Here is an 18,467-nt window from a genome sequence, read left to right on the forward strand (position 1 = left end):
CCATGTAAATTCTTCCGGGCAGGGGCCATATTTTCCTATGCATTTGTACAGCACCTAGCAGTCCCAGTCCTGACTCGATTCTTTGGATGCTACTGTCATATTAAATAAGTGTTTGACCACATCATTCATCAGTGGCAGACTGAATTACTCAGGGAGAGATCACTTGTATGATGAAAATCTGAGGCCATGGAGACCAAAGCAAGAGCACTGCCTGAACCCCCATAACATTCGGGTGTTTGGTTTCATGTGCCAGGATATCTAGGACATTTAGTGAACAAGGGCTGGGTAAAATAAAGGGGGCTCAACCCCCACATCACAGCTCAGTGGGTATGTCCTATGTTGCATCAGACTGCAGCAATCATTCAAATAAGGAGGTGAAGAAATCAGAGAATTCAGGATAAATCATATTTAGAAACACACTTCATAGCTTCAAAGCTTTTCATGAAGTGAGTTACTTAATCTGCACAACAGCTGTATAAAAAGGAAGACAAATGTTATTTCCCCTCTGCCTCCATTTTAAAGGTTAAGAAACAGACATCAGTGTAGCGACTTGTCCATAGCTACACCAAGAAATGACAGAAATGGGAAGAGAACTAAAGCTTCCAGTCAGGTCTTCAGTCCATTGAACCATGGTGTTAGCCAGGTACATTCAAAATCTAGCTAAATTAATTTAAGTGATTTCAAGATGAAAAATTATCAGCTCCTGGCTGACAGATTTTCTTACAAGGTTTGGTCTATCATCATCATAAACAAGATTGTGTCTCCAGACAGTGGATTTAATGGCAAGTGCTATGACATTTACATTGCCTAACAAGGGAAATGTTAGCAAGGTACAAAAAATAACCTGTGAATGCTTCAGGGTCAATCTTTTCAGACTAGATATGGAACTCCAGTCACAGAGACTTGAATTCAACATCAAAACTCTGAAGTTTGTCTTCACTTGGCGCTTTGAAATCCAGGCTTTTGAGGCTTTGAATATGGTTCCCACAAAATCAAATGCTTGGAAAGGAGTCTGTTTACAGGCAACCTTTATTTGGTTTCCACCAAAATCTAGCCTGGAAAGTCTGTTTGATCTCCAGATCAAGGTGTAAGGACTTCTAATACACTATTTTCCTCAGACTCTAAAATAAAGATATGACAGACACCAAAAACTTACTACATCTGCTGTTATGTGGCAATTCAGTTTATTCTGAAACAACTTTCCACTATATAAACTATATATAGTTTATATTGAAGAGTCAGTTCTCTCTTTCTAGAGAGAACTGGAATTTCTATTTGTAATTAATACCTTTTTTGGTTGTCAAATGCCCCTAGCAATGAATGTACTAGGAAGAGGATCTAACTACAAAGTTCAAATCCAAATTGGAATATGTCTCCAAGATTGTGGGGATGTTTATTTTAGTGGAGTTCCATAGAAACAGAACTTGTATAATGGAGATTAGAATCAGGTCAGATATGAATTAAGCTCTTGGGTTCAAGGACACCATCTATGAAACTCCTCTTTTAGCAATATCTACTGATGTCAGCACATAGCATAAGGCTCCTTTTACAAGAGCAAGGCCTTTCTTGTCAGGTTGGTTCACTTATGACCAAAAAGTGAGACACCAATGGTTATCAGTTTTTCCTTTCAGATGGAGTTTAAAAAAAAAAAAAAAAAAAACCCTACACAACCTAATCCAGTTCTATTTCTGGTTTTCTCTGCCTGGAGTAGTCTTGGTTGAATTGTGTTTTACATAATTTCTGTACACTGGCCCAGATCAACTAGTTGAAGATGGGGGTTTCAAAAATAATCCATATTTATGTCCACCAACGAATCCTCAGCACATGTATGAATGTATAAGTTAGCAGTGGTGATTTTAAACTTGATATCTGAGAAATCTTCCTACTCCTCAGGTTGCAGATGCACTAAGATTACTTTCTCCCTTTCTATTGCAAGGCTTTTCCAAATGAGCAGCTTAGTTGCCCCAAAACAAAACACAGCATGGAAAGTCACAGGTATAAAGAGACTAGGGCACATATGTACAGAATCCTATAGCACCTCTTATATTTGCATGGTGATCCCCATAGCTTTGCCTACAATTAGTAGCTATGCCTTTATAACACTAGCCTAATCCCGCAGGAAAAGACAGATTGTTGCATACACACAAAAAAAGTCATCACTTTGGGTGAATGACGACTTGAAAAGGCAGGATAAAGACTGATTAAGTGGTGTAATACTAATGAATCTGTCTGTGTGTGTGTGTGTTCTAAAAGAAATGAAAGCCAAAGAGTTGCTTGAGAGGTAGCAGTTATCAATCTGATATTGACATTCTCCCCAGTCTTGAATCTGTGCAGATAACTTGGGTTAATCATTTAGTCTAGCCTCATTTACATAAAGCACAGTGAATTAAATTGATTCTAAGGCCTCCATTATTTAATGGTAAAACCAAACAAAGTCATGCTTTACCTGGAGCCAGGCTTGGAGGACTCACTTGTTGGATGCTTCCCATTAGAATATTGCTGCTTTTCACAGTCTTTCTTGGGGTGTTGACTCCAAGCACAACAAAAAGGGCACACTTTTTTTTTTTTTTTTTAAAAGTAAATTTAATAATTATGCAGTTGCAGAGTTTCATTTCCCTTTCTTTAGGCATAGTAGACAGGCGCTTTCTAAGGGCATGTCTGCACTACAGTGGCACAGCTACAGTGCTATAACCATGCCATGGTAGTAGACACATCCTATATTGACAAAGGGGTTTTTCCTTTCTGCAGAGTTAATCCACCTCCCTGAGGGAAGAATTCTTCCATGGACCAAGCTGCATGTGCACCAAGGGTTAGATAGTCCCAACTACGCCATGCAGGGCGTGAATTTTTTCACAGCCAAATGATGCAGCTAGGTTGATTTAATTTTTAAGCCTAAACCAGGCTTAATTTCCAAACTGAGGAGATTTGTTAATTCTCTCCCTTAGTTTAGTATTTTGGACCGCAACATTACGATGTACGTTGAGCTGTAGCGAAGAGCAATAAAGAACTTGTGAACACACACACACACCCTCTAGATAGCTGTACCTTTTGTTGCTTGTAATAACCCATTGAAAAAAAATCAACTCACATAAAACTAAAGAAATAAAACAAGCTGAAACGTTAGTTTTCTACCTTGCATTTGGGATAAAGGTGCTATATCCCTCACAGAAACCTTTCCTGGATCAGCAAGGGATACTGTGAACATCTCTCCAACTCCATTACCCATTTCATTCAGAGAAAGCTATATATAGAACCAGGGCAGGGTATAACAGGCCCAAGTTCTACCCACTACACAGGAATGAAATGTGTGTACATGGAGGAGTTGCACAGAGAACGGCCCTTTAACTACAATTAAAAACAACCCAGATTTAGTGCATCCCAGTACAAATTCAGGACTATCCCTTATTCTGGGCTGCTCTGTTCATCTACATAACTCAAGTGAAGCTAGAGCCCATTCCACTGCATCCCTTGGAAGACTATACTGGTTTGATAGACATCAGGCTCAAGCAAAGTTTTCCCAATAGTCAGCATAAATTTTCTTTGATCTCATTTATAGTTCACCTAGCTTTAGCCCATCATTAGTCAGCTCCTGATCTAACCGGCTTGCCCTGTTCATGCTCTGAGCTGAAGCAGTTTCGCTAGACACAACACCAAGATGACTGTTCTGTCCATTTCTATGCAGGGTATGAATGTATTCTTGCCTCCTGTAGTTCTCATCTTAACTTGGACTGAAAGCTCTCCTAGTCAGGGACTCACTTTGGTCAGCAAAGATCCATTGCTCTTTTTGTGCTACTATACGAGTAGTTAGGAATAAATAGCATGCTCCAAAGAAAAATACAATGCCAGGAACATACATACTATTGCAAATGGAGGAGCAGTACAGTTAAGGGTTGTAGTGGAATAAAGTGGGGGGTCACTGTAGCTTACTGATGTATGAGCGACATAGGAGGGAAACAAGAGATAGCAAAGAAGATTAGAGAAAGGAGTCTATCACAGGGTGCTCTGTCATCTACATGGTATGTTCTGCTGCCTAGCTTGTTTGTCACCTTGGGGTCATAAACATGCCTAGGCTATTTGTGTTCCACCACACATACCTTTTATTCCTCCCATTTTGTACACACCAAACATAACAAAGACATTCTGTAGTGGGTGCTTTCTATTCAGCAGCACTGTGCAGTTTCCCTTCCTGCTGCCACTCTGCTTCCTGATGCTTCTACTTATATCCTCCCAATTACTTCATTAGCCCAGTAATAACCACCCTAGTGCTCATAACCCCCCCAATACAAAGTGTTTAACTAGCTGAGCCTCCAACCCTCATCACACCACACCAATGTCCATTATCAGGGTGCTGCTGTTAGCACTCTGTTCCAGAGCCATAACACTTTCTGGATCAGCTGTAGTTCTAATGCCAACCTATAATTCCCTAAACCTCATGAGAGGGTGAAAAGTGGGCTATGAATCCACTGCACTCCGATTAATGAAGTCCCATTTGTTTTAGGCCCAAAGTATATGCAACACCCCAGGAAGAAAAGGAATTTAAGCTGCATGGCACATAGAAATAGGTGCCATGAGGCCTCTGCTTATAAGCCTTGTCTTCACTAGGTAAAAGGGCATGTTCTTAACTCAAGATGAAATCCTAGTGACAATCTGTAGTTTTTACATGATTTAGCAGGCTGAGTTAAAGAACACAGGAGATGCTCTCTCAGTTAAGAACACATCAAATTTCTAATAGTGGAGAAGACCTGATCTACTCCAGTTTTGTGGGGCTTAAATGAGTAACATTCAAGGCTCAAAGAGAGACACCCCACCAGCTATTTCCTGTCTGCCCTTAACCTCTTACTTTGTTAGTCTGTGCTATAGCTCCCTGATAGCCACACCTGAGGTCATGTGATAATTAAAAGTGAACCCAAATTACTCCAGGAAAAGTAGCTGAGATTAAGTCAAGGTTAGTTTAGCTAACATGGACCTTTTGCCTACTGTAGATGTAACCCACGTGCTTGATACTGCAGCACTGGGTTTGGGGGTTTTTTGGCCTAAGGAAAGTGAGAGCAGCAATGGAAGGAGACATGAAAGTTCATTGGATCCCCTGTCTCTCTGCACCTGTTCAGAATGCGGGGCAGGACAGGGCAGGTCAGCTAGAGGGGCCCAGAAACATCCAGTAGAATTTTCCTATGGAATGGGCCCAGAGCACTCCCTTGCACCCAGCCTCAAACTCTCCCTCCCACACACTCCCCCTTTTGACTCTGCATCCAGGCCTATACACACTCTCCTCCCGCAGCCCCCACTCTTTCCCCCATATAGTCCCACACCTAACCCCAAGCTACCCAGAGAGGTGGTCAAGCTGAAGAGCACCATCAGAGCCAGGCAGTTCTGGAAGCCTGACAGAGGTGTGGCCGAGCAGTATCTCCAGCTCCAGTCGGGGCCAGGAGGAGGCCTGTGCATCCTGGGCCCTCCCTCCATATTCTGCCCCCAATACCCAGCAGCTACAGCTGAAGCAATTTTGCAGACCTCACACATGTTCACCATCTGAGAGCAGAGCCGCTCCAGGGGAAGATTATACATACAGGAACACATAGACAACCTCACCAGCTCAGTGACTAATTGATGCAGGACCAAGATACACATTTGTTGGAATAGCTGCATCCCACTATCTGTACCACTTTGAATACAGGTCATAGATCTCGGTTTCATCAGCAACTGAGGACAGCAGTCAACTATTAACCCAAAGGCTGCTAGCTGTAAGGCAGGGTTCTTGCCCTTCTGGCTCTATAGCATTTGAAGAAAAAAAAAAAAAAAAAGGAAAGAGATGCTGCCTTTTTTGCAAGCTCTGAAGAGTCCGGTGCCAGATCACTGCATATCATGTCCATACTCAGACTGAGAAGCCCTCTCTGAAAGAAGATTATGTACTTCAGATATGTATGTGTATGTGTTTATAGAAGAACCAACAGATTTACTAACCAATTACTTTTGTTTAAAGATGAGTCATGAGTATTCCAAATACTATTTACAATGTATTAATTGTTTACAGCAACAAACTAAGGTAGTCTCTCTTTGAAACTGACTGAGAACATTTAATAATTGAGGCGTTCAGGGCAATAGCTCTGAAGTCTAACTCTGTATAATGCTTTCTGAAAAGTCCAAACTCTGGCCTGTGCTTCAGCAAAGAGTTGACCTGAAGTTCGGGGGGAGAAGGAGCATAATAGAGTTAAATATTATATTTCCTCAGTACCACCCCTTTCCCTACTACACAGACACATAACATCTTTTACCTTGATTTAGCTGCTTGAGGTCAACCTTAGGCTCTCAACTAGGGTAGGGGGTCTTCAGACACCGAGGAGGAAGAGAGAACTCAGAAGCTCATGAAAAGGCAAGCAGTGTCATTGGACCTTGTTTTCTGATAGCAGGGTTTCTATGCTCAGAGGGCCAGATCCTGAAAGAGCAGGGTCTCTGGCAGTTACCACCAGGGTTCTCACCTAGGGCCAGAATGGTTGGAGAGAAAGCTCCATTTCCTAGATATTTAATTTTCTTATGATCTAAAAAGAGCTCTGTCCCCAGTCTCTCTATACATAAGATAAAATCATGCTGGGTCACGTATGCTATTTGATCCTCCCTAGCACTAGTACTAAAAAGCAGTTTAGAAGAGAAAGACTGAAGGCACCTATCATTTGTAGAATGGATAGAGAACAGGTGAGAAATGGGATTACTGATCAGGATCAGACAGAGCAGAAGTCAGCTTTCCCACTCCACAGCAGGCCAGGATGTACTTAATTAGGTTGGCTGCGGCAGGAGCTTCTATGGAGTGAAAAGTCAATAGCATGCTGACTTTACAGGTGAATGTTTGGTAAATAAGCAGATAATGAGCCTCTTACTGTTTTGTTTAATCTTTGATTTTGATCTTCTGACATAAGACTATTAATTTTGCCCTTCTCTGTTTACCTGTGCTGCCAGGGCTACATCCCCTGCTCTGCAACTGGCTTAATGCTGAAGCCATCATAAAGTTCATGGCCATGTTCCAAGTTCAGACTAAAGTAATCTCACGCTGCTTAATGGTACATTATCACAGTTATACCTTGCAAGGAGATTGCCTGTAAAGACATATCATAATATTTAGATGAAAGGAGATTGCCAAATAATGGCAACTTGTCTCTTCAATCAGCCTTGCTTTCATGAACTCCATGACAGGGAAAAAGCATTGAAGGCTTAAAGTTTTAAAGGTTTACAGGCCTGGGGAAAAGTTTAATTAACATCCCTAGGTTTTTCTTCATTCAGTCTGATGTTCAAGTTAAAGAAAACCCACACATGTTACTCTTTAACAATTAATCCAGGCTTCTCCCTCTGGTTGTCTGACACTCCAGAAAAAGGTGATTTCAGGGTTGATCCTGAGCTGTGTCATATGGGCTCCAAGTTCAGGTCCTTATGCCTTTTCTTAGAGTCACAGGGGCTGGAAGCAACTGGGTGAGAAGGAATTGTCTATAGCACAGAGAAAGTTCAAAATGAGAACTGGAGAAGTGAGGCCAGCTTGTGTCTGTTAGTTGCTGCCCTGGGCACAGGCACTGGTTTCCTCCAGGCCCTGGCAGTGCTCAACCCCCAGCTCTGCCCCGCCTCTTCTCACCCCCACTCACCTCTACCAGCCCAGTTCCACTCCCTCCTCTGAGCTCTACCCTCCACAGCTTCCTGCACATCGCGGAACAGCTGATCACAATGGGCAGGAGGCGGTGGGTGGGAGGGAGAGGGAGGAACTGATCGGCAGGGCCACCAGCAGACAGGAGGCATTTGGGGGAGCTGGCTGCCCGTGGGTGCTGACCACCCGCTAATTTTTTTCTGTGGGTTCTCCCGGGCTGGAGCACCCATGGAGTCTGCACCTATGGCCCTGGGTGAGGTGTGGTTCAGAGCTGCAGTGCCCTAGCAGACACTGTGCCTCAGGGAGGAGTACACCCAGGAAGAGCGAGCCCCTAGCTGCAAGTCTGCACTCCCAATATGGCCAGCCATCTTAGCAGGGTGGGGCAGAGCCATGTGGTGCCTCTTCAAGCTCCTTAAGGGATGGCTTGTGCCACAGGGGTGCTAACATGGAAACAGTGCTTGCATTCAAACGCACAAGAACTGCAGTTGTGACTATCTCCTGCCTAGGTCTGGGACGTGGGGAAGAAAGGAGAAATGCAGAGAGAGAGAGAGAGAGAGAGAGAGAGAGAGAGGAAGTCTCTTTGTGCTCTCCTGCCCCATCCCTCACTTTTGCAAAAGTCAACTACAGTCTTGCCCTTACTGAATTAGAGCTAATCCAACCACCTGCCGGTGCAGTGCTGTTACCACCAGCATTGTTCAAGCCCGGCTGTAGCAATCTACTATAAGCTACATGTGCAGCCTGGAGGAGTGGGACGCAATTCAATATATCTTTATTTACATACATAAGAAAGTTCTCCAATAGTACAACTATACTCTGTGGCTGACTGAAGCAGCAGAGTTGGCAAACTTCCAAAGGAGCAATATGCAGCTGTTCTCCCTGGAGAGGATGGGTCAAATTCTGTGCCGCACCTCCCAAATTCCAAACTGCTCCAGAAGCCAGTGTGGACCCCTACAGAAGTTAAAAGCATCCGACGCGCCTCTTGTTTCCGGCAGCCTCACCCAGATGTCTAAGGGCTGCTCCACAGCCCAGAGATACATGAGTTCAGAGCATTCCAGCCACTCCCCTTTCTATCCCCAGCTCTCTGCTAGGAGAGGGCATGAAAGGTCAGGCATGCCCTCCCGGGACAGCAGGAATTCTCCCACACAATACTACAGCCCCTGTATGCCAGTGCAGCAGTGTTGCTCAGAGCACTCTTGCATTTCACCATATTCACTGGGTCGTTTTTGTAGAGTATTGAGAATTAGCTGGTTCAGCCATGCTGTGTTCTGTTCATTGTTGATTACAAGAATACTTTGCACTTAAACGGAGCCTTCAAGCCAATGACCCCAAAACCTCACAACATCCCTATGAGATGGGCTAGTATTTTGGTTAGAGTTGTTTGTCAGTTTTGTTGTGAATGGAGTATGTGAGTTCAATATTTCATTTTGATTTTACAAAACAGAGCTAAGTTTGTGGTGTTTATGGGATGGAAATTGGTGCATTTCTAGGTAAGATTAGGTCTATTTTTAATTTGAGAATGGTCCTATTTGGGGGCACAAACCTCCGTTTCCAAAATTCCACATTTTACTTAGATAAAGGTCAATTCTTATTAAAAACCACAGTGAAGTTTCAAGGGTATCGGTTTCCAAAAAAGCACAATTTTTTCAATGGAAAGCAATACTGAAATTGTAAATATTTTCCCCACACATTTCATTCAAAACTTGTTGATTTTCCACAGCACTAATTAGTGCCTTTTTAGGATCTGGAAACTGAGGCACAAAGGTGAAACAGTGTCTTAAGGACAGTGCACAGGCTAAAACCCAGGCTAAACTCCTGGCAAATGTTCCAACCAATAGAAGACGCTCCTTTTACAAACTCACAGTCAAAAACCAGTGAGCTTGTTTGAGCTTTGGTGAAATCAGCCAACCAGCAATGCCATTAACACTTCAGGGGGAGGGAGAAGCTTGTGCCTTACATTCTTTTTTATGGGTTTCAGAGTAGCAGCCGTGTTAGTCTGTATTCGCAAAAAGAAAAGGAGTACTTGTGGCACCTTAGAGACTAACAAATTTATTAGAGCATAAGCTTTCATGAGCTACAGCTAATGCATCCGATGAAGTGAGCTGTAGCTCACGAAAGCTTATGCTCTAATAAATTTGTTAGTCTCTAAGGTGCCACAAGTACTCCTGTTCTTTTTTATGTGCTAACAGAGCAGGTTAGGATCTGGCAGAAGGGTCCTGCATAGCACTGCAGTTTTCCTTCTTTTTCCAAGACTAGTTGCAGCACTTCACTCAATCTAATCTGTGTCATTTTATACTTTTTTAGAACAGCAATAGGCACCTCTAAAAACAGCATACACAGAAGGGTCTGGAAGGCGGGGCAGATGTTTCTACTTCCTGTGGTCCCAGCGGGGCTCTCGTACTACAAATGTGTAAGACGTTGATTTGACCATCTTTTTTCCAAGACTGCTGTTTCCATGCTTTATTACACAGCTCTACAGTAGCTGATGAATGTATTGTATACCAGCCCAGCTGCTCTGACCTAGCTATAAAATAGCCAGCTAACTGGATAAGAGAGCTTAAAATAGTCTGGCCTTTATTCTTTATCACCTTAAAATTTTCCAGCACACATCTAACATTAAAATCTTTGGAGAAATACAGAACAGCCTGTTATTTATAGATTATGTCCTATTTCTGGTGCTCTGGTTTAATCTCATATTGTTACTAGACTGATAGGAAACAGGACTTAACCCTTTGTCTTTTCATTCTAAAGGCTGCCCACTGATAATGGCTAGCTGAATATTCTTCCACTAAGCCAATTATTTGCAAATTAACAAATTGCTTACAAGGATTTTGCCTTCTTTTCAATTTTAGAAGGGACTCTTTAAGGCTTTGTGCATGCGTGCCCTGGAGCTAATCCCCATTTTCTAGACCTTTTGTAGACACTATAAAGTATCCTATTGTTTCTTTTCATATCTAACTGTTTTTCAATTAACACATTAGTTTGCCTTGATGCTATGTCTGCATAATTTATCACAGTGTTGTATGGCCAAAACAGAACCATTTATCTGAACCTCAAATTGTAGGATTTAGAACACCCAGATTAAAGACAACCCTGGTTCTAATCTTTTCAGAATAATTTAAAACAAACAAAAAGACTGTTGCTGATTTTTCAACACCAAAACCATGTTCTGATGTGTTGCATCTCTTGAAAAAAGCCCCAGTGGTGCTGTTTCCTTTTGGCACTGCTTTCACAATAGTCGTGCCAATAAAGTGGTTTTGAATTGAACTGTCTGTTGCCCAGTCCCTTAGGGACCATAGCAATGGGTTGAGACAAAACAATTTTGCTTGCTGTCCCCATGAATGGGAAGTCCACCTGCTGCTTTCTTTGCTGTGTATTTTGGAGTTTGGGGAAACAAATGCAAACTGGCAGTTCCATTCCATAGGAACAGCACTTTTTCCAATTTAGTACAGGAAGTTTGTTCTCATCTTGTGTGATCTAGCTGTTGGCTTGCTGTTTAACCCTATGGAGCATGGAGATACACACATCTCCCTAGGCATTCATTCAGCTGGAAGCTTACAAAGGGCAATTGGTGGAGGTGTTAAAACAAGAGTAAACATTTTGCAACTCTCTACCAGAAGATCTGTCTAGGTCCTGTTGTCGTTCTTATCAAAACAAGTATAAATACAATAATATTAGGAAGGCTTACCATACATCTGGGTTTTCCCAGACATTGCCTCTTTTTTGAGGCTCCGTCCTCTGTCTGGGCAGATTTTTCAAATAACAGGAAATGTCCAGGATTATTGCAGAACAGACGCTGCAGCTCAGAAAGAGCCCTGATTGGTCCACTCCCCAATAGGTCCCTCCCCGCATCCACAGCTGACGGGTCCATTCCCCTGCAGCCACAGCTGCCAGCAGGGGTGCTGGAACAATTTTTATAATGGGGGTGCTGAGAGCCATTGAAACTGTAAACCCTGGATATAATGGAAACCACTTCAAGCCAGGGGGTACGGCAGCACCTCTAGCACCCCTAGTTCCAGCACCTATGGCTGCCAGAACCCACCCACTCGGGCCCTGGCTCCCAGCCCTGGAGAGGGGTCCTGCAGGAAGGCTCTGACTGTTGCCTATCACTGCATGTGGCTTGCACCAGCCACCCTGCTGCCATGACAGAGAACGACACTGCCCCCACCTCCAGTGAATACCCCTGCCAGCACCCCAAACTGTACCCCTCCCTATAGCTTCCCCTCCCCAACACCTACCCTCCCTTCATCCTCCCCCCAGTGTTCTCTTTTTGGGAACCTGAAATCTGATAACCCTAATATTAGTTACCTACAGCAGTTTCAAACGGTATGTAAAACTTGTCACATCAAGTTTGTCATTATGCCCTGTTATTACAACATTGTCTCCATCATCAAATGTTCCCAAGCCAAGGAAGAGACCTTGGGAAGCCTTTTGATTAAAACAGTGACAGTATGTTGGCTGCCACATGTGATCCCGGTGAAAAATGCAAAGTGCAATTAATTATTAAAAGTCCTTGCCAGGGGCTGCGACAGATGTTTTTGGGGAATGACAATAAGTGAGTGTTTGTCTACTTATCAACATAGAAATTATCTGAATAAGTCTTAAAAGCATTGGGGCAGAGCCTCAGCTATAGCCAAGTTTGGTGCAGTAGAGCAAAGGACACATTTGCATTTCCCCAGTTCTGGATTATATTACCATTGGGCCAGTCCCCAGCATAAATGAGATCTTGAGGGCTTCATTAATTTATAATGACCAGTCCATACTACATAAAGCTTCCCCTATGCAGGGGAGACCTTCTGGTGGACAGCTAAGCAAAGTGGCGCATAGCAGTACTAATACACAGAAGAATCAGGCCCACTTAGTTCTCCTTCCTCCCACCACCATTCATCTTGCCCTCTCCCCTGCCACCCCAGCCTCATCAGTTTCAATTTCATTGTCAGGGAATGACTCACTCGATGATTCCCTGTTCTGTTCATTCCCTCTGGGGCACCCGGCATTGGCCACTGTCAGAAGACCGGATTCTGGGCTAGATGGACCTTTGGTCTGACCCAGTATATCTGTACTTATGTTCCTTTTATCACCTTCATTATCCAACCCCTTCCCTCCACATAAATGAGTCACTACCTCAACAGTGAAATCTTTCACAGCCTGCACAACATCCCTTTCCCTTGCTCAACTTTCACCTCCTGGCACTTATTTCTGTAGTTCTCCAGAGACCAAAGAGCCTCTTCCAGGCTAGACAGGCCCCAGCTTCTTAAAGTAAAAGACAAGCAGGATAAAATGTAATGCCCTCCCCAAACCAAGACACCCATCTAGCCTTCTTCATGCATTATAGAGCAGCAAATGTGGGTACAACCCCTTTTTCAGGTTATTTTTAAGTTACTTTGAACAAAAGAAGAAGCATTAAGGACTTTGGGGGTATAGCAGGTGTGTTGAACTGGAGAATTATGCTTTTGTGTGGCAAGAGCACAACAAAATCTACTCAGTTATGTTACCGAATTCTCTTTTCCTTGTTCCTGAAACACAACAGAATTCACAGCTATTCTAGTTCCTGAATATTTTTAGCATGACTGGTTTTTTACAATGTAATTGTTGGACTTGCGGATTTCCCTTGGCAGAAATCTATGTCATGTTCCAGAAATTTACTGTAACTAGACAGTGGAAACATTATTTTGGTTTTCTATGTGAACTGATAATGTAATATGCAGTATGTACAGTGGACTAGATTCTACTCTCATTTGTACCTATCAAAACCCATTGATTTGGGTAAAATTGCATGGGTAGAACCAAGAGAAAATGTGTTTGCTGATTTTAATCTCTTTTTCTCAAGTTACAATAAAGCATAGCCTGCCTTTGTACAAATCCTAGGTTATCTATTAAAGAATATGTCTAATCCCACTTTATGCAAATATGGAAACATAGCAGCTGGGTTCTAATCACAAGTACACATTTAATCTTACTTGTAGAGTATTTCTGACTGACAAGCCATCATGAAAGCTAGCTATGAGCCCTGATCTTGGTTGCTGCCCCATGGAGTTGTAAACATCAGTGATGTCACTGTTGAGTAGTATTCTGGCTACCAGCAGAAATCTTAAGTAGCTGATTTTAATTAAAACCTCAAGCTTGATTCTCAGCTTGTGCAACCCCACTGATTTACAGAAGTATAACTGACAACATTGGACCTTTTCCAATTTAACAGAATTCTTTTCTCAGAATTTGTTGCCAAGTGGCTCATTCTTTACCACCGCTGAATTTTAGTCTATGTTTGATATCGAGAGCACTTTCCATTGCGAAGTACTTATCCAAAGTCCATTGAAGCCTTGGGATCACCACATAACTATTCCAAAATGGCAGCCATGCCCCAACCAATTAGGTCAGTAATAGATGTTTAGAATGTGTTTGTTTGTTTTTACACTTTGAAACTTATAGAATTATAAGTAAGTACTAAAAATCCTTTTTGAACTCCAACTGGAGAAGACGGTTGCTGTAATGTACATAGATACCATGATGATGGGCATCTCAGAAAGACCTAAAATAGATTATAGTAGATAAATAGAAGCTGCCCACAGTCACCATCTTGGAGCTGCTCTAATAGCCTGGTAAAATGTCACTGGCCCTAGAGAATTTGGCAAAACCCAGTGATCTCTCCCATAGGAGTGGTGCCATTTAAATGATCATTATTACAGTCCTTTGTTATCTAGTTACCTTGCTTCTGATTGCTTGCCTCCAATGCCACCTCCAGGCCAGGGCCAGCCCTTATCACCTCCCTGCCTCAGGTTCCTCCTGGCCTTTCAGCTCTCCAGTCTTGGGATCCCCCTCCCCATAGGACCAGGACCTGGGGTCCCAAAATTCTGCTTGCTGTTTCTCCTGATTTTGCAGCATCTGAAAAAATTGAGAAATTCTATTGTAGTATTCTTATGTAAGTTATGTATAGTAAATAACAAAACTGTAAGAAATCAAACTGAATGCATGAAGCACCCCACAGCAGACTCTGTTCCAGCTTCAAAAGATTCCATTTTCAATATTTTACATAATGTGACATGTTCCTAGGAACAAGCAGGCAGCTATTTAATGCAAGACCTTCCCCCCCAACCCCGCCAAATCTTAAATTTAAGTAACAGAGCCATGTATTAAACAGAAAGAACGACTGAAGGAATTAGACCTGAATAATAAAGGTAGTTTTGAAGGTGAAAGCTTGTATAGAAGCTTTCAGTGAGGAGCAAGAGACAGGGCAGAACCATCCCATCCATAGGATGGACTGGGGCAACCGCCCTGGGCCCCACACTTTGGGGAGCCCCATGCTTCAGTGGAATGTGGGGGGGGCCCAGGGTGTCTTGGGGGACTCATGGGGGGCCTGGTGCTGAGAGCAGGGGTTGGGCCTGCATCCCGCACTCACTGGCCTGGGTGTATATTTCTTTTTCTTGCCCACAGCCCCCCAGGCTCAGGCTCAGTCTCTGTGGCAGCAGCAGTGAGCGACCTGGCCCCAGCCCACTCCGCTCTGCTCTGCTCTGCTGGCTCCCAGTGTCACCTGCATCCCCCAATCACTAGTGCCAGGGCAGGATGACCCAGACCCTGCCCTTCCACCTCACACAGACACTTCACTTTTCCGACGGGATCCTCTACCAGTTCAGGGGGCCCCCTCACCCCTAGCACAGGTGAGTGCCAGCCAGTAGTCTCCATCGTCCCTCGCCCATCACAGGTGTCCCCCCAGTGCCCCACACCTCCCTCTTCCACTGCCCTTTCTTCTCTCTCCCAGCACTGGGTGGGGTCCTCCAATGCCACCTCCAGGCCATGGCCAGTCCTTATCACCTCCCTGCCTCAGGTTCCTCCTGGCCTTTCAGCTCTCCAGTCTTGGGATCCCCCTTCCCATAGTACCAGGATCTGGGGTCCCAAAATTCTGCTCTCTCCATCACCCACCAGGACTGGAGTCCTCCATCCATCTGATTTTCTGCCTCCCCTTCCCCTCCCAGCCCCCAGAGAAAATAGATCTTAGAGCCCCTCCTTCATGCTGGAGGGTCCTGGGGTCCCCAAGCACCAAGGCACATATAGGTCCTCCAAGAGCCACCCAGTTCCCCAGAAATGGGCTCTCAGAGTTGCGAATGTGTAATTACTTTTTTAAAAAATCCACTGAGGGTAGTGAGACCTTATGCACCTTGGAAGTGAGTTTGCTGCATGGCAGTCCAGGAAGGTGAATTTCAGAATGTAAGCGGCACGACACTGATCAGTGAGATTTTATTTTAATTATATGAACTTCATTATAATTATAAAAAAGAATCACAATATAATATAACAACATTATAATTATACAGCTGGGCACTATCAATATTTAACCTGCAGCCAGCAGCTGCCATTGAAGTTCACTGTAACCCGATTTCATTTGCATAAAAAATGTTAAGGGGGACCCCATACAGGCTGATTTGCCCTGGGCCCCACACCCCCTTAGGGACAGCCCTGAGACAGGGTCAATTACATAGTCCAGCATTAGATCATCCATAAGCTCAGTTGCTCTCTGATCACAGTCTCCTCTCATAGTTTAGCAAAAAGAAAAGGAGTACCGGTGGCACCTTAGAGACTAACAAATTTATTAGAGCATAAGCTTTCGTGAGCTACAGCTCACTTCATCGGATGCATTTGGTGGAAAAAACAGAGGAGAGATTTATATACACACACACAGAGAACATGAAACAATGGGTTTATCATACACACTGTAAGGAGAGTGATCACTTAAGATAAGCCATCACCAGCAGCAGGGGGGGGAAAGGAGGAAAACCTTTCATGGTGACAAGCAAGGTAGGCTAATTCCAGCAGTTAACAAGAATATCAGAGGAACAGTGGGGGGTGGGGTGGGAGGGAGAAATACCATGGGGAAATAGGTTTCAGAGTAGCAGCCCTGTTAGTCTGTATTCGCAAAAAGAAAAGGAGTACTTGTGGCACCTTAGAGACTAACAAATTTATTAGAGCATATGATGTCTGTCTGTATCTGTGCGAGTTTTTTCATGAAGTTGACAGATTTCCACTCTATACGGCTAAATTCAGTGCCTTGCATAATCACAGGTTTCAGAGTAGCAGCCGTGTTAGTCTGTATTCGCAAAAAGAAAAGGAGTACTTGTGGCACCTTAGAGACTAACAAATTTATTAGAGCATATGATGTCTGTCTGTATCTGTGCGAGTTTTTTCATGAAGTTGACAGATTTCCACTCTATACGGCTAAATTCAGTGCCTTGCATAATCACAGGTTTCAGAGTAGCAGCCGTGTTAGTCTTTTTGCGAATACAGACTAACACGGCTGCTACTCTGAAACCTGTGATTATGCAAGGCACTGAATTTAGCCGTATAGAGTGGAAATCTGTCAACTTCATGAAAAAACTCGCACAGATACAGACAGACATCATATGCTCTAATAAATTTGTTAGTCTCTAAGGTGCCACAAGTACTCCTTTTCTTTTTGCGAATACAGACTAACACGGCTGCTACTCTGAAACCTGTGATTATGCAAGGCACTGAATTTAGCTGTATAGAGTGGAAATCTGTCAACTTCATGAAAAAACTCGCACAGATACAGACAGACATCATATGCTCTAATAAATTTGTTAGTCTCTAAGGTGCCACAAGTACTCCTTTTCTTTTCATGGGGAAATAGTTTTACTTTGTGTAATGACTCATCCATTCCCAGTCTCTATTCAAGCCTAAGTTAATTGTATCCAGTTTGCAAATTAATTCCAATTCAGCAGTCTCTCGTTGGAGTCTGTTTTTGAAACTTTTTTGTTGAAGTATAGCCACTCTAAGATCTGTGATCGAGTGACCAGAGAGATTGAAGTGTTCTCCAACTGGTTTTTGAATGTTATAATTCTTTACGTCTGATTTATGTCCATTCATTCTTTTACGTAGAGACTGTCCAGTTTGGCCAATGTACATGGCAGAGGGGCATTGCTGGCACATGATGGCATATATCACATTGGTAGATGGGCAGGTGAACGAGCCTCTGATAGTGTGGCTGATGTGATTAGGCCCTATGATGGTATCCCCTGAATAGATATGTGGACAGAGTTGGCAACGGGCTTTGTTGCAAGGATAGGTTCCTGGGTTAGTGGTTCTGTTGTGTGGTGTGTGGTTGCTGGTGAGTATTTGCTTCAGATTGGGGGGCTGTCTGTAAGCAAGGACTGGTCTGTCTCCCAAGATCTGTGAGAGTGATGGCTCGTCCTTCAGGATAGGTTGTAGATCCTTGATGATGATCCACTTCCTCGACACTACGGTGCTAATAAGCGATGGTCACATAAACACCACCCTATATCGGAAACCTACTGACCACTATTCCTACCTACATGCCTCTAGCTTTCATCCAGATCATACCACTCGATCCATTGTCTACAGCCAAGCGCTACGATATAACCGCATTTGCTCCAACCCCTCAGACAGAGACAAACACCTACAAGATCTCTATCATGCATTCCTACAACTACAATACCCACCTGCTGAAGTGAAGAAACAGATTGACAGAGCCAGAAGAGTACCCAGAAGTCACCTACTACAGGACAGGCCCAACAAAGAAAAGAACAGAACGCCACTAGCCATCACCTTCAGCCCCCAACTAAAACCTCTCCAACGCATCATCAAGGATCTACAACCTATCCTGAAGGATGACCCATCACTCTCACAGATCTTGGGAGACAGGCCAGTCCTTGCTTACAGACAGCCCCCCAATCTGAAGCAAATACTCACCAGCAACCACACACCACACAACAGAACCACTAACCCAGGAACCTATCCTTGCAACAAAGCCCGTTGCCAACTCTGTCCACATATCTATTCAGGGGATACCATCATAGGGCCTAATCACATCAGCCACACT

At 43.6% G+C, this 18,467-nt stretch overlaps 1 long non-coding RNA gene across 3 annotated transcripts; it reads right to left on the reverse strand.

Moving 5' to 3' along the window:
* Positions 1–618: 618 nt before the first annotated feature.
* Positions 619–6,611, reverse strand: LOC119851891. 3 transcript variants are annotated; one of them, XR_006279384.1, is made up of 4 exons: positions 6,270–6,611; positions 4,967–5,033; positions 2,447–2,530; positions 619–1,105 (listed from the first exon to the last, which is right to left on the reverse strand). It is a non-coding gene; the product is annotated as an uncharacterized LOC119851891 (long non-coding RNA). The 3 variants fall into 3 exon arrangements; XR_006279385.1 differs by lacking the exon at positions 4,967–5,033; XR_006279386.1 differs by lacking the exons at positions 4,967–5,033; positions 6,270–6,611 and adding an exon at positions 4,095–4,179.
* Positions 6,612–18,467: the final 11,856 nt, after the last annotated feature.

The sequence above is a fragment of the Dermochelys coriacea genome, chromosome 2 (genome assembly GCF_009764565.3).
Source record: "Dermochelys coriacea isolate rDerCor1 chromosome 2, rDerCor1.pri.v4, whole genome shotgun sequence".
In the NCBI taxonomy this organism is placed as follows: Eukaryota; Metazoa; Chordata; order Testudines; family Dermochelyidae; genus Dermochelys; species Dermochelys coriacea.